General features: G+C 39.6%; 1 pseudogene; it reads left to right on the top strand.

Annotated features, from left to right (window-relative positions):
* The window catches only part of LOC119661274, a 30,095-nt pseudogene extending 16,356 nt beyond the window's left edge, over positions 1-13,739 (top strand).
* Positions 13,740-14,300: the final 561 nt, after the last annotated feature.

Below are 14,300 nucleotides of genomic sequence, written 5' to 3'. Positions count from 1 at the left end.
GGAGCTATCTGATCAAGCAAGATAGCGGAGAATATCTTATAGATGGTACTCAGCAACGTGATACCACAATGGCTGCACTGCATGATATCTCCGTTTCGTCCTCATATCTTTTTCAAACTGTGAAATATACACATGTACATATTAAAATTATAAATATTTATCATCCTATTCTACTTCCGCAAACTGATGCGTACATAGCGCATATCGCTGGTGCAACATATATGTGTACCTATTTGATTTGGACACTACCCGAAACTTCGTTATCATATACACACCTGCCTGGACTAATTGATGCAGATATACAAATAAATAAACTGGAAACCAGAAACCGGCAGCTAGTCGCTTCAGGTATGAAATGTTTTCTTTTATAAAGATATTTGAGTGCGCATTTGTTCCATTAGAACCTAGCACGTAATATGTGCATATATAATGTGAAAATATTCACTTTCAAGTGATATTCGAAGTCTTGTTGTTATAACCTTGTTAATAATAGTGCCATTTTCACCAAACTTGGTAGGATTATGCTGTATATTATTATTGCAAAATTTCGTGGTACTAAGATGTACTTAAGGGAGGGTTTGCAGTTGTTTACTAAAAAATATAGTAATATACTATTATTAACTTTATTTCAACAGATATGGGTATGTAGGGTATTTCGGAGCCTAGGCACGATAGAGTGGCAGCCTCTTGATTTTTTTCAGATTTTTCGGTTGGGTAGTTTAAAGTCCGTTAAAGAAATGATCATTTTCAACCCCCGTACTCCCCACCTTTCTAACAAATTCCAAAATTAAGACCGGCTTCAATAAGTGCTAACCGAGACCTTTCATTTGATCCCCCACATGACTATATTTGATGCAAAAAAAATGTATACTTCCTTTTTGCATGTATGAGGACCCCGGGGCTCTCCAAGAAAAATGGGTGTGAGGGACAGACAGACAGTAAACCGATTTTAATAAGGATTTGTTTTACACAAAATCTCTCCATTTGGTCTGGTCCACTTTCAAGTAATATTGACATTCATAGTCTTGAATTTGTAGGGAAGCGACAGTTTTGACCTAGTATAACTTTTTTAGTAATAGTACAATTTTGACCAAATTCGGGAGAATCATGCTCTATGATGCAGTCTATACTTAAGGGGGTTTTCCTGTCAATTACTAAGACTTGTAGTAATGTACTATTATTAACTTTATTTTAACAGAAATCGGTATGGAGAGAATTTCGGATCCCAGGCATCATATAGTGGCAGGCCTCTGATTTTTTCAGATTTTTCGGGTGGGTAGTTTCTGAGAATGGGTTCGTTAAAAAAATGATCACTTTCAATCCCCCGTACTCCCTACCTTTCTAACAAACGTCAAAACTAAAACCGCCTTCGAAAAGTACTTATCGGGACATTTCATTTGATACCCCACATGACTATATTTGATGAAGAAAAATGTACACCCCCCTTTTGCATGTAAAAAAAATTCGACGTAAAAGGATGAAACTCGCTATATGCGTGAGCGTTCACAGTTCCCAACTTTCTACCAATTTGTCAATCGCTACAACCGTCTCCGAGAAAAATGCGTGTGACGACAAACAGACAGACAGACCGACCGATGGACAGGTAGACAGACAGTAAACCGATTTTAATAAGGTTTTGTGTATACACAAAACCTTCAAAATGGGAAAACATCTGTCTCGGGATTCTCATCTTGGCAGTTTAACGTTGTGATCCCACGAAATTCACCCACCCACACATACAAACTAATCCTCAATGGTTTGAGTATTTGACAATCTTATTATAATTGGCTCTTAAGTGCTAATACGAGTACATTTAGTAAATGGTTTTCAGCTGGAAGCGTTTTAAAGAAATTTTCCAATAGTTTACTGAGAGCCCTGGGGTTAGTGTATCTACAAAAAACTTGAGAAGAGTTTTCAAGTAAATTTCTAAAAAAAAAATGATATGCTAGTACTGACTTTATTTGACCGGATGTCGGGATGGGATGTATTTGGAGGCCTAGATTTTGTATAGGTGCATGATTGCGTGATTTTTTCAGATATTTCGGCCGGATAGGTTCTGAGAACAACACCTGTTTCACGTTTTGAACACACGTTTGAGATCCTCACTCTCCTGCGCATCACCCAATGTCAGAAAAGTACCAATTGAGCCCTTTCGTTTGATGATCCACATGACCACACTTTGTAAAAAAAATGTTGCTTCACCCTTTCGCATTTATGGGAGCCCCCCGCAATCAAAGCCAGCACAAAATGATACCACTGTTTGCACGTGAAGCGGCGCAGAGACCACAGCTTCAGCCGCTTCGGAGTAAATCGAATGTGACAGGCAAATAGACGGACGGACATCAGATACAAACGACGGCTAAAACATGCACCCAAAAACACGTCAATTCCTGCGCCATGTTTGAAAATGTTCCACGCTTAGTTACAAGCAAAAGGAAAACGTACATTTTCTCCGTTCAACATTCGCTAGCACTATTTTGAAATTTTTATTAAACAAAATTTGAAATTGTTCGAATTTAAATGGATTTTTTGGTTTAGAGGAAAGCGACTAATGTTAGGTTTTCTTTGTAAAATAAATAAAATTAAATATTTGAAGCGTTAATTGTTGATAAATGAGTGTAGGGATTAGAATTGGCAAATTAAAGGGAGTAAATTGGGAACGTTAAATGATGTTAGAATGGGAGAAATCGAGGGAATATTGCATGCCATTAAATCCTGTCAAATTGGAGAAGGCAAAAGAAATGTTCCGTATGGCGCAAACCAGGTCACATTGTGATCATGAGGGGTGATTTGAATGTCAAGGTGGGCTCTGACAACATCTTGCTTGGACATGTGATGGGAAAACACGGTCTTCACGATAATGGTGGGAGGTGTGTAGATATCTGCAGATTGGATCTGCGCAATTACGGACCACTGTCTGATGATCGCTTACGGTCACATGTAAGCTATACGTGCTAATACATATGGAAAGGTCAGCTAAGACTAGAGGGTAGTAACTAATCTGCCGTCTCGATAATTCTATCAGCGGTTGATTATGGCGAAAGTTTGGGGGAACGGTTTTTGACAGTAGTCCTCCCGTTGATTGCAAGATGGTTTTTTTGATTTTGAGTGAATCAAGGTAAATTAGTGTGGGAAAGTATTTCTTTATCATGGCATTTGCAATTAAAGAGAGGGCGTGATTCTAGAGTATCAACAAGAGTCATGGATCCTTGTGGCGGTTTGAAGGAAGATGCATCCGCGGCAAGATGCAAACAGGGGTGGTTTTAATCAAATCATCCTTTATATTCAGTCGAGGCTGTTTCAAATTGCGAAATCACAATGTTGGGAGCAGCTTTAAGTGGCAAACGTTTTTTAAAATGTTGTCTGCAATGCCGTACCCAGTGCCATCAACAATTGAAAGAAAACGAGGAATTAATGGATCAAACTTTTATGGGAGAAGGCGATTCCTTCAAGGCTCATCGGAGCAATAATATTTTGTAAGCGTGTGAACATACTGCTGTTCGCACAGTAAGTTTTGTTTCAACTAAATAGTCAATTCGCCATGATTTCCGCGACTATCCATAGCTGAAATGGATCATATATAATTTCCTTATGTTTTTTCTTGAAACTGTAAAATCGTGTCTTTCTATTTTTGTGAGATTTATGTAATCTCGAGTTTATTTGTATAATTTGTGCATTCTGAACAACAAATGATCAAATAATTAGCTATTGATACTTTAATGGATACTACTATGGAAACGTGGATTTGTACCCACGATGGAGCATAAAACCTGGAAAACGCCTGCTGAGCCAACATCAACAGGTCTACTACCAAACCCTATCTCCACCTCCGCTCTTGTGAGCGCTGGGAGTCCTTTCTTTATGAAAAACTGCAGACGGAGAAGAATGAAGTCGGGACTCCGCGCCTAAAAACGGGACAAATTGTACCAACTGGCCCTCCAGGTTGGGGGTTGAGTAGGGCTGACAACCCTACACGGAAAACCAGTGTTGCGAAAGGAGCCAGGATGGATCTTACAACAACGAACCCGGCAACGAAAACGGATTAACGATTTGCGCATTTTCTCATGGATCGTGCGCTCCCTGTACAGACCGAATGCTACTGAGCAGCTAGCCGACACCCTGTCCCAATATAAGGCTGATGTAACAGCAGAGGAGATGGCAGAGTTGGAGAAGGATACCTTCTACGAGACAGTTGAGCGGACCCTCGAAGCCTTGGGCCTACTTGGGGATTTTAACAGACAAGTAGGGACGCAGCCCTTATTCAGCCGATACGTTGGCTCCCACAGCATACATCAAAATACCAATGATAACGGATTGCGCATTATCCAGTTAGCAGTATCACACGAAATCGTTGTTGGAAATACATGGTTTGCGCGGAAAGCGGCTCACAAACATACGTGAGCCTCTCCAGATGGGACCACTTTCAACCATATTGACCACGTGTTGATTGAACGCCGCCACCTGTCAGCCTTGATGAATGTCAAAACATATAGAAGGGCCAATATAGACTCGGACCACTATCTCGTTGGCATGGTGCTCCGAGCTAGAATTACGACACCACCTATAATCCCCTCTGACAATCAGGTGAGAGTAAATACTGAAGCCATCCACAATACAGCCCTCCGCAACACCTATAAGAGGGAAATGGATGCCGCAATAACCGCAGTCAACAGAGGACCTGGAGATGAAGCATCAACAAATGATTTTCACAACCACCTGAAGAAAGCTATCATTGATACGGCCACAAAGATACTTGGCCCTAGCCGCGGGAAAAGTCGGAACGGCTGGCTTGATGATGAATGTAAGCTAGCTACGGAACGGAAGAATGCCGCATACCAAGTAATGTTGCAATCTCAAAGAACGCGGGCACGCGTCGAGCCGAGAAGCGACTTCGCAAACGGAACAAGTCGGGAAACCGGAAGCTTGACGCTTCAGGTATAAAAGGTTTTGTGTTTCCCTGTGTGAGGAGCATAACGTAGTTCTCCATTGGCTTATAGGATTGACCCGAGATATTGAAATCGTTCAGTTCTGGGCAGGTTACTGCCTTTGCCAGAACTGAGCGATTTAAGTATCTCGAAGGGCAGGTTACTGCCATTGCCAGAACTCAGCGATTTAAATATCTCGAGTCAACGCTATCAGCCAATGCAGAACTGCGTAATGAAATTGTTTCACGCATTAATGCAACCTGGATGAAGTGGCATTCCCTAACTGGTGTTCTTTGTGTTCGACGTATCAGCGCACGTCCCAAATCTAAAATTTACTGCAATGTCGTCCGTCTGCCGCTCTCTATAGTTCTGAGTATTGGCCGACTATAAAGGTCAATGAACGGCGTCTTGCGGTAATGGGGACGAAGATGTTGCGTTGGACTAGTGGCGTGACACGTTTTGATTACGTCTGAAATGAGAATATCCGCGATCGATGTGGGTTTGCAGAAAAAGATGTGAGGAGCGACGAGTGCACGACAGCTCCTTGTAATATAGCTAAAAATTCCATTACCCTCTATTTTCTAGAAAGCGATTTAAATAAATCATTTGATGGAAAGCCCTGTGTTGATAATGGTGAACCTCATACGCTTCACGCTCTGAGTTTAATATTATTAGCGAATGAAAACAATTTAACCAACATCAAATATAAACAAGTCGGGAAACCGGAAGCTTGACGCTTCAGGTATAAAAGGTTTTGTGTTTCCCTGTGTGAGGAGCATAACGTAGTTCTCCATTGGCTTATAGGATTGACCCGAGATATTGAAATCGTTCAGTTCTGGGCAGGTTACTGCCTTTGCCAGAACTGAGCGATTTAAGTATCTCGAAGGGCAGGTTACTGCCATTGCCAGAACTCAGCGATTTAAATATCTCGAGTCAACGCTATCAGCCAATGCAGAACTGCGTAATGAAATTGTTTCACGCATTAATGCAACCTGGATGAAGTGGCATTCCCTAACTGGTGTTCTTTGTGTTCGACGTATCAGCGCACGTCCCAAATCTAAAATTTACTGCAATGTCGTCCGTCTGCCGCTCTCTATAGTTCTGAGTATTGGCCGACTATAAAGGTCAATGAACGGCGTCTTGCGGTAATGGGGACGAAGATGTTGCGTTGGACTAGTGGCGTGACACGTTTTGATTACGTCTGAAATGAGAATATCCGCGATCGATGTGGGTTTGCAGAAAAAGATGTGAGGAGCGACGAGTGCACGACAGCTCCTTGTAATATAGCTAAAAATTCCATTACCCTCTATTTTCTAGAAAGCGATTTAAATAAATCATTTGATGGAAAGCCCTGTGTTGATAATGGTGAACCTCATACGCTTCACGCTCTGAGTTTAATATTATTAGCGAATGAAAACAATTTAACCAACATCAAATATAAAAAAAGGGCTAGGGAGAATTAGATTCTTCTTGAATGGAATTTTAATATTTCACTGGGATTTCAATTATTCTCGTTAATTATGACGTCAGCATCTTATTTGTATGGCTTAGGATGCTGTTAATTAGCACGAAATTGATGAGTTTGAACTGCTATAACTTTCCCACTAATAGTTGGATTTTCATGAAACCTGGCATGTGTATGCACGAGGCTGTCCTCTATGTCGGTGCAAGATTTAGTAGACTTAGGATGAACTTAAGGGGAGTTTTTTAGTCTATTTCTAAAAGTTGATAATATACTATTAGTAAATTTTTTGAGCAGATACCGGAATGGGACATCTCTCGAAGATTAGATTTCACATAAGTGCTTTACACAAAGCCTTAAAAAGGGCTGCAGATAAATAGATTCTTCATAAATGTGACTTTAATATTCCACGCGAATGTCAATTATTCCGGGTAATTATGACGTCAGCATCTGATTTGCATGGCTTTGGAAGCAGTAAACTCGCGCGAAATTGCTAAGTTTGAACTGCTATAACTTTGGCGTTAGTTGTCTGATTTCTATGAAATTTAGCACATATATACGAAATATTGTCCCCTATGTTGGTACAAAATTCGGAAGTCCTAGGATGAATTTAAGGGGGGTTTTTCGGTAAATTTCTAAAAAGTAGTAATATACTGTTAGTAAGTTTATTTGAGCACATATCGGACTGGGGCATATTTTGAGGCCTAGATTTCATCTAGGCGCACCACCCCGATTTTTTTCGGATTTTTAGGTTGGGTAGTTTCCGAAAATGAGTCCTGTCTCACTTCAAATGCGTACATTTTGACTCCTTACTCACGCACTTTGCAATTTATGCCAAAACTAATATCAGTTTCGGAAAGTAGAAATCGAGGCCTTTCATTTGATACCCTACACAACTATATCCGGTGAAAAAATTTTTTGAATCCCCCTTTTGCATGTATGGGGAGCCCCCCTTTAAACTCCACCTAAATTTATGCCACTCGCTGTATGCGTGGGATTTCATAGTTCCCATCTGTCCACCAAATTTCGTTTGGATCGGTTTAGCCGTTTTGGAGAAAAATGCGTGTGACAGACAGACAGACAGACAGACAGACAGACAGACAGACAGACAGACAGACATTGAATCGATTTTAATAAGGTTTTGTTTTACACAAAACCTTAAAAAAGGGCTAGGGAGAATTAGATTCTTCTTGAATGGAATTTTAATATTTCACTGGGATTTCAATTATTCTCGTTAATTATGACGTCAGCATCTTATTTGTATGGCTTAGGATGCTGTTAATTAGCACGAAATTGATGAGTTTGAACTGCTATAACTTTCCCACTAATAGTTGGATTTTCATGAAACCTGGCATGTGTATGCACGAGGCTGTCCTCTATGTCGGTGCAAGATTTAGTAGACTTAGGATGAATTTAAGGGGAGTTTTTTAGTCTATTTCTAAAAGTTGATAATATACTATTAGTAAATTTTTTGAGCAGATACCGGAATGGGACATCTCTCGAAGATTAGATTTCACATAAGTGCTTTACACAAAGCCTTAAAAAGGGCTGCAGATAAATAGATTCTTCATAAATGTGACTTTAATATTCCACGCGAATGTCAATTATTCCGGGTAATTATGACGTCAGCATCTGATTTGCATGGCTTTGGAAGCAGTAAACTCGCGCGAAATTGCTAAGTTTGAACTGCTATAACTTTGGCGTTAGTTGTCTGATTTCTATGAAATTTAGCACATATATACGAAATATTGTCCCCTATGTTGGTACAAAATTCGGAAGTCCTAGGATGAATTTAAGGGGGGTTTTTCGGTAAATTTCTAAAAAGTAGTAATATACTGTTAGTAAGTTTATTTGAGCACATATCGGACTGGGGCATATTTTGAGGCCTAGATTTCATCTAGGCGCACCACCCCGATTTTTTTCGGATTTTTAGGTTGGGTAGTTTCCGAAAATGAGTCCTGTCTCACTTCAAATGCGTACATTTTGACTCCTTACTCACGCACTTTGCAATTTATGCCAAAACTAATATCAGTTTCGGAAAGTAGAAATCGAGGCCTTTCATTTGATACCCTACACAACTATATCCGGTGAAAAAATTTTTTGAATCCCCCTTTTGCATGTATGGGGAGCCCCCCTTTAAACTCCACCTAAATTTATGCCACTCGCTGTATGCGTGGGATTTCATAGTTCCCATCTGTCCACCAAATTTCGTTTGGATCGGTTTAGCCGTTTTGGAGAAAAATGCGTGTGACAGACAGACAGACAGACAGACAGACAGACAGACAGACAGACAGACAGACATTGAATCGATTTTAATAAGGTTTTGTTTTACACAAAACCTTAAAAAAGGGCTAGGGAGAATTAGATTCTTCTTGAATGGAATTTTAATATTTCACTGGGATTTCAATTATTCTCGTTAATTATGACGTCAGCATCTTATTTGTATGGCTTAGGATGCTGTTAATTAGCACGAAATTGATGAGTTTGAACTGCTATAACTTTCCCACTAATAGTTGGATTTTCATGAAACCTGGCATGTGTATGCACGAGGCTGTCCTCTATGTCGGTGCAAGATTTAGTAGACTTAGGATGAACTTAAGGGGAGTTTTTTAGTCTATTTCTAAAAGTTGATAATATACTATTAGTAAATTTTTTGAGCAGATACCGGAATGGGACATCTCTCGAAGATTAGATTTCACATAAGTGCTTTACACAAAGCCTTAAAAAGGGCTGCAGATAAATAGATTCTTCATAAATGTGACTTTAATATTCCACGCGAATGTCAATTATTCCGGGTAATTATGACGTCAGCATCTGATTTGCATGGCTTTGGAAGCAGTAAACTCGCGCGAAATTGCTAAGTTTGAACTGCTATAACTTTGGCGTTAGTTGTCTGATTTCTATGAAATTTAGCACATATATACGAAATATTGTCCCCTATGTTGGTACAAAATTCGGAAGTCCTAGGATGAATTTAAGGGGGGTTTTTCGGTAAATTTCTAAAAAGTAGTAATATACTGTTAGTAAGTTTATTTGAGCACATATCGGACTGGGGCATATTTTGAGGCCTAGATTTCATCTAGGCGCACCACCCCGATTTTTTTCGGATTTTTAGGTTGGGTAGTTTCCGAAAATGAGTCCTGTCTCACTTCAAATGCGTACATTTTGACTCCTTACTCACGCACTTTGCAATTTATGCCAAAACTAATATCAGTTTCGGAAAGTAGAAATCGAGGCCTTTCATTTGATACCCTACACAACTATATCCGGTGAAAAAATTTTTTGAATCCCCCTTTTGCATGTATGGGGAGCCCCCCTTTAAACTCCACCTAAATTTATGCCACTCGCTGTATGCGTGGGATTTCATAGTTCCCATCTGTCCACCAAATTTCGTTTGGATCGGTTTAGCCGTTTTGGAGAAAAATGCGTGTGACAGACAGACAGACAGACAGACAGACAGACAGACAGACAGACAGACAGACATTGAATCGATTTTAATAAGGTTTTGTTTTACACAAAACCTTAAAAAAGGGCTAGGGAGAATTAGATTCTTCTTGAATGGAATTTTAATATTTCACTGGGATTTCAATTATTCTCGTTAATTATGACGTCAGCATCTTATTTGTATGGCTTAGGATGCTGTTAATTAGCACGAAATTGATGAGTTTGAACTGCTATAACTTTCCCACTAATAGTTGGATTTTCATGAAACCTGGCATGTGTATGCACGAGGCTGTCCTCTATGTCGGTGCAAGATTTAGTAGACTTAGGATGAATTTAAGGGGAGTTTTTTAGTCTATTTCTAAAAGTTGATAATATACTATTAGTAAATTTTTTGAGCAGATACCGGAATGGGACATCTCTCGAAGATTAGATTTCACATAAGTGCTTTACACAAAGCCTTAAAAAGGGCTGCAGATAAATAGATTCTTCATAAATGTGACTTTAATATTCCACGCGAATGTCAATTATTCCGGGTAATTATGACGTCAGCATCTGATTTGCATGGCTTTGGAAGCAGTAAACTCGCGCGAAATTGCTAAGTTTGAACTGCTATAACTTTGGCGTTAGTTGTCTGATTTCTATGAAATTTAGCACATATATACGAAATATTGTCCCCTATGTTGGTACAAAATTCGGAAGTCCTAGGATGAATTTAAGGGGGGTTTTTCGGTAAATTTCTAAAAAGTAGTAATATACTGTTAGTAAGTTTATTTGAGCACATATCGGACTGGGGCATATTTTGAGGCCTAGATTTCATCTAGGCGCACCACCCCGATTTTTTTCGGATTTTTAGGTTGGGTAGTTTCCGAAAATGAGTCCTGTCTCACTTCAAATGCGTACATTTTGACTCCTTACTCACGCACTTTGCAATTTATGCCAAAACTAATATCAGTTTCGGAAAGTAGAAATCGAGGCCTTTCATTTGATACCCTACACAACTATATCCGGTGAAAAAATTTTTTGAATCCCCCTTTTGCATGTATGGGGAGCCCCCCTTTAAACTCCACCTAAATTTATGCCACTCGCTGTATGCGTGGGATTTCATAGTTCCCATCTGTCCACCAAATTTCGTTTGGATCGGTTTAGCCGTTTTGGAGAAAAATGCGTGTGACAGACAGACAGACAGACAGACAGACAGACAGACAGACAGACAGACAGACATTGAATCGATTTTAATAAGGTTTTGTTTTACACAAAACCTTAAAAAGGAAGCCTGGCAGAACCAACAAGTCTGTTAACTCGAAAAGTACAGTGAGTAACCGCATCAGGCGCGCAAGTTTTACCAACAAGTCAGCAGGATGAAGCTTTGTACACCGCGATGTTCATCTTGCCGAGACAACGAGAGAAATCTGATTTCCGACAGAATGGGCATATTGGAGCGACGAGTTGAGTACTTTGATGAACTACTGAAAAACCAGAACATCGGCGAGTTGGGGGTCCCGCCAACTGTAGAAGACTGGACAAATAATGCCACCACCAAGTATAGGATAAACAGTCCGTGCAATTAACCGGCTTAAAATTAGTTAAATAAGAAGGCGACCAGTTACACCAAGTGGTTCGTCAACTTATGCTCAAGGTATGGGACAGCGAATCAACGCCTGGCGACTGGCAAAGCAGCATTATCTGTCTAATTCATAAAAAGGAAGATATGACACAGTGCAGCAATTATATTATAGAAGTATCACGTTGCTGAGTACCATCTATAAGATATTCTCCGCTACCTTGCTAGTCCGGATAGCCCCATGTGCCCAGAACATCATTGGCCCATACCAAAAAGGCTTCACTCCAGGTAAATCAGCAACAGATCAGATTTTCTCTTTGCGACAAGCGATGGAAAAACTTTTGGAATATGGACAACAGTTGCTTTGCGACTTTAAAGCCGCCTATAATAGCATAGCCAGGGTAAAACTGTTCACGGCCATGAGAGAATTCGGTATCCCGATGAAATTGATAACACTGAATTTTTGGCCCCCTACATGAGGATGGACGATTCCGTAGCCTACATAACGAAGAAATTTTGAGCGATTCCATGACCGTTCGGATAAAATCCGGGTCAATAGTTTACGGTGGGCGGGTCACTTAATCAGTTTGGATGAGGATGATCTAGCCCGGAAAATCTATAAGCGCAATATCTAATATATCTAAAGAAGATGAGGCAGACCCTGCCTAAGATGGAGCGATGGCGTAGGTCAGGACGCCAGACAACTTTTAGGGATATCGAATTGGTGGACCTCGGCGCAAAACCGGGATGTCTGGAGTTCCTTATTAAGGCAGGCCTAGACCAGGTAGCGGTTGTTGCGCCGTTGATGATGATGATGATGACTATGGAATGTACGGGATGCCCTTTCAGGTTTTGTGCCCACATTGTTATCGGTATAGAGCATGATATTCCTTTTTCCCTACTAGAGTGCCGTACTGGTTGTCGTTAAGACAGAAAACGTGCCTGAATTGAATTGCAAATCGTTTTGAAAGAAATAAACCGACCTACATTATTCTATGTACCAAAGCACCCCACTTTATATTGTAATATTTTAGCATCGTAAATTCGTTCAAACTAAATTTCTGAAGATTTTCATCGCGTTGTTTTTGGCAAAATTGAATTACCTAAGACGTGAATTCGATCATTTTAGCAATTATTGCGACATTTTTCCTGCATACCAAGAGGACTATATCTAAAACTAGCTATGCATTCGTTGCATTTAAGCGGAAAGTAGGAACTGTTAAAAAATAAATGGCTCTATAAAGAGAGGTTATATTTCTTCTGTGAAGTTTGTCCATGTATTACATAATATGAACAAGAATTTAAGAAAAATAAAGAAAATCTGTAATTTGGGGATCCTTTTTCACCTTCTTTCTAACTCCCTGCAGAACCCAGAGAGGTGTGCTAATCTGAGGCATCTCGTTATATAGTCATTCGGTCCACGGCCAACATGTTATTTTTTTACTCTTCTTGACTTCTTGTCGGTAAATTCCTGAAGTTTTACCCAACTTAATAACAGCCACAAATCAAATGATGATTAGGGTAATCGAAACCTTGTCAAACAAGTCGGAATACCGGAAGCTCGGGTTTCGGTTAGAAAGGTTTTGTGTTCATCTTATGTAAGAAACTTCAACGCAGATTTTTCGATCCGTATATAGCTACAAATCCAACATGCTCTTTCATATTTTTCCAAACTATAAGACGTACGTACATATTACAACCATACGTATTATACTCACTGTAAACAAACGAACTGTCTATTTCCGAATACTGTACATTTATATGCACGTATATAAACTCGTACCCACATTTCCAATTTACTACGTGCACAAAAGCATATATATGCACATATATAGTACGTATATTAAATACGGCTGGTTTAATGTACAAGTATATCTATCTGAATTAGACACACATGTCTTGTTGGAGTAATTGATATTCATATACAAATGACTAAAAAACTAAAACAAAATAATTCTTTGCGACCTCATTCATAAGAACTCATTTCGTTGTGGTATTGATGAATTGATATGTGATGATGACGTCATACAGGTTGTAGAATGCACAAAATTCAGAAAAAATGGCAAAGTTTCACCTCCTATAACTTGGCATTATGTTATTCATTACACCCGTGCTAAATTTTGTACTTCTGTGATTAAAATAAGAGGGGTTGCCGGGTAAATTTCCAAAATATGGAATATGGCAGTGGATAGGTCACCCATTAAGAAAGGGCGACAGCTACATTACTCGCTATATTAAACAATTGAATTCCTTATTCCAGGTTGACCTACGAATGAAACTCTAGAAGAATGGAGAGGTCGTTTCGCATTTGGCTTTATCGAATGCCTTATCTGGGTGCAATCTCGAGGCTTTTAAATCCCCATCCAGTGTATCAAGCCACCGCTGTTTAAGCCTGCCTCTTGGTCGTTTACCATCGACTTTGATGTTCAGACCAATCTTGGCAAGTGAATTCTCGTTAGTACGAATTGCGTGACCATACCATCGAAGACGCCTCTCTCGCAACTTTTCCACGATCGATACAACCCCATAATGATAGCGGATATCCTCATTTCGGATGTGGTCAAAACGTGTCACGCCACTAGTCCAATGTAACATCTTCGTCTCCATTACCGCAAGACGCCGTTCATTGTCTTTTATGGTTGGCCAACACTCAGAACTATAGAGAGCAACAGGACGTACAACATTGATTATGTCAAACATATATATATATATATTGCAATGCCCATAGTAGACGACCCGACGTTTTGGGACATAACATTTGGATGATGTATTCCTCCAGAGGAAATATATGCTGTCAGCAGGCAAAGATTTATAAATGAAAATTACTAAATGTTTATTTTGAAGAATTTTTCTTTCTGATACTAACAATCGAAACAATACAATGTTTATTGGTATTAGTTATTTTACG

Source organism: Hermetia illucens, chromosome 1 (genome assembly GCF_905115235.1).
Source record: "Hermetia illucens chromosome 1, iHerIll2.2.curated.20191125, whole genome shotgun sequence".
Taxonomy (NCBI): Eukaryota; Metazoa; Arthropoda; class Insecta; order Diptera; family Stratiomyidae; genus Hermetia; species Hermetia illucens.
This window is presented reverse-complemented; position numbering and strand designations above follow the sequence as displayed.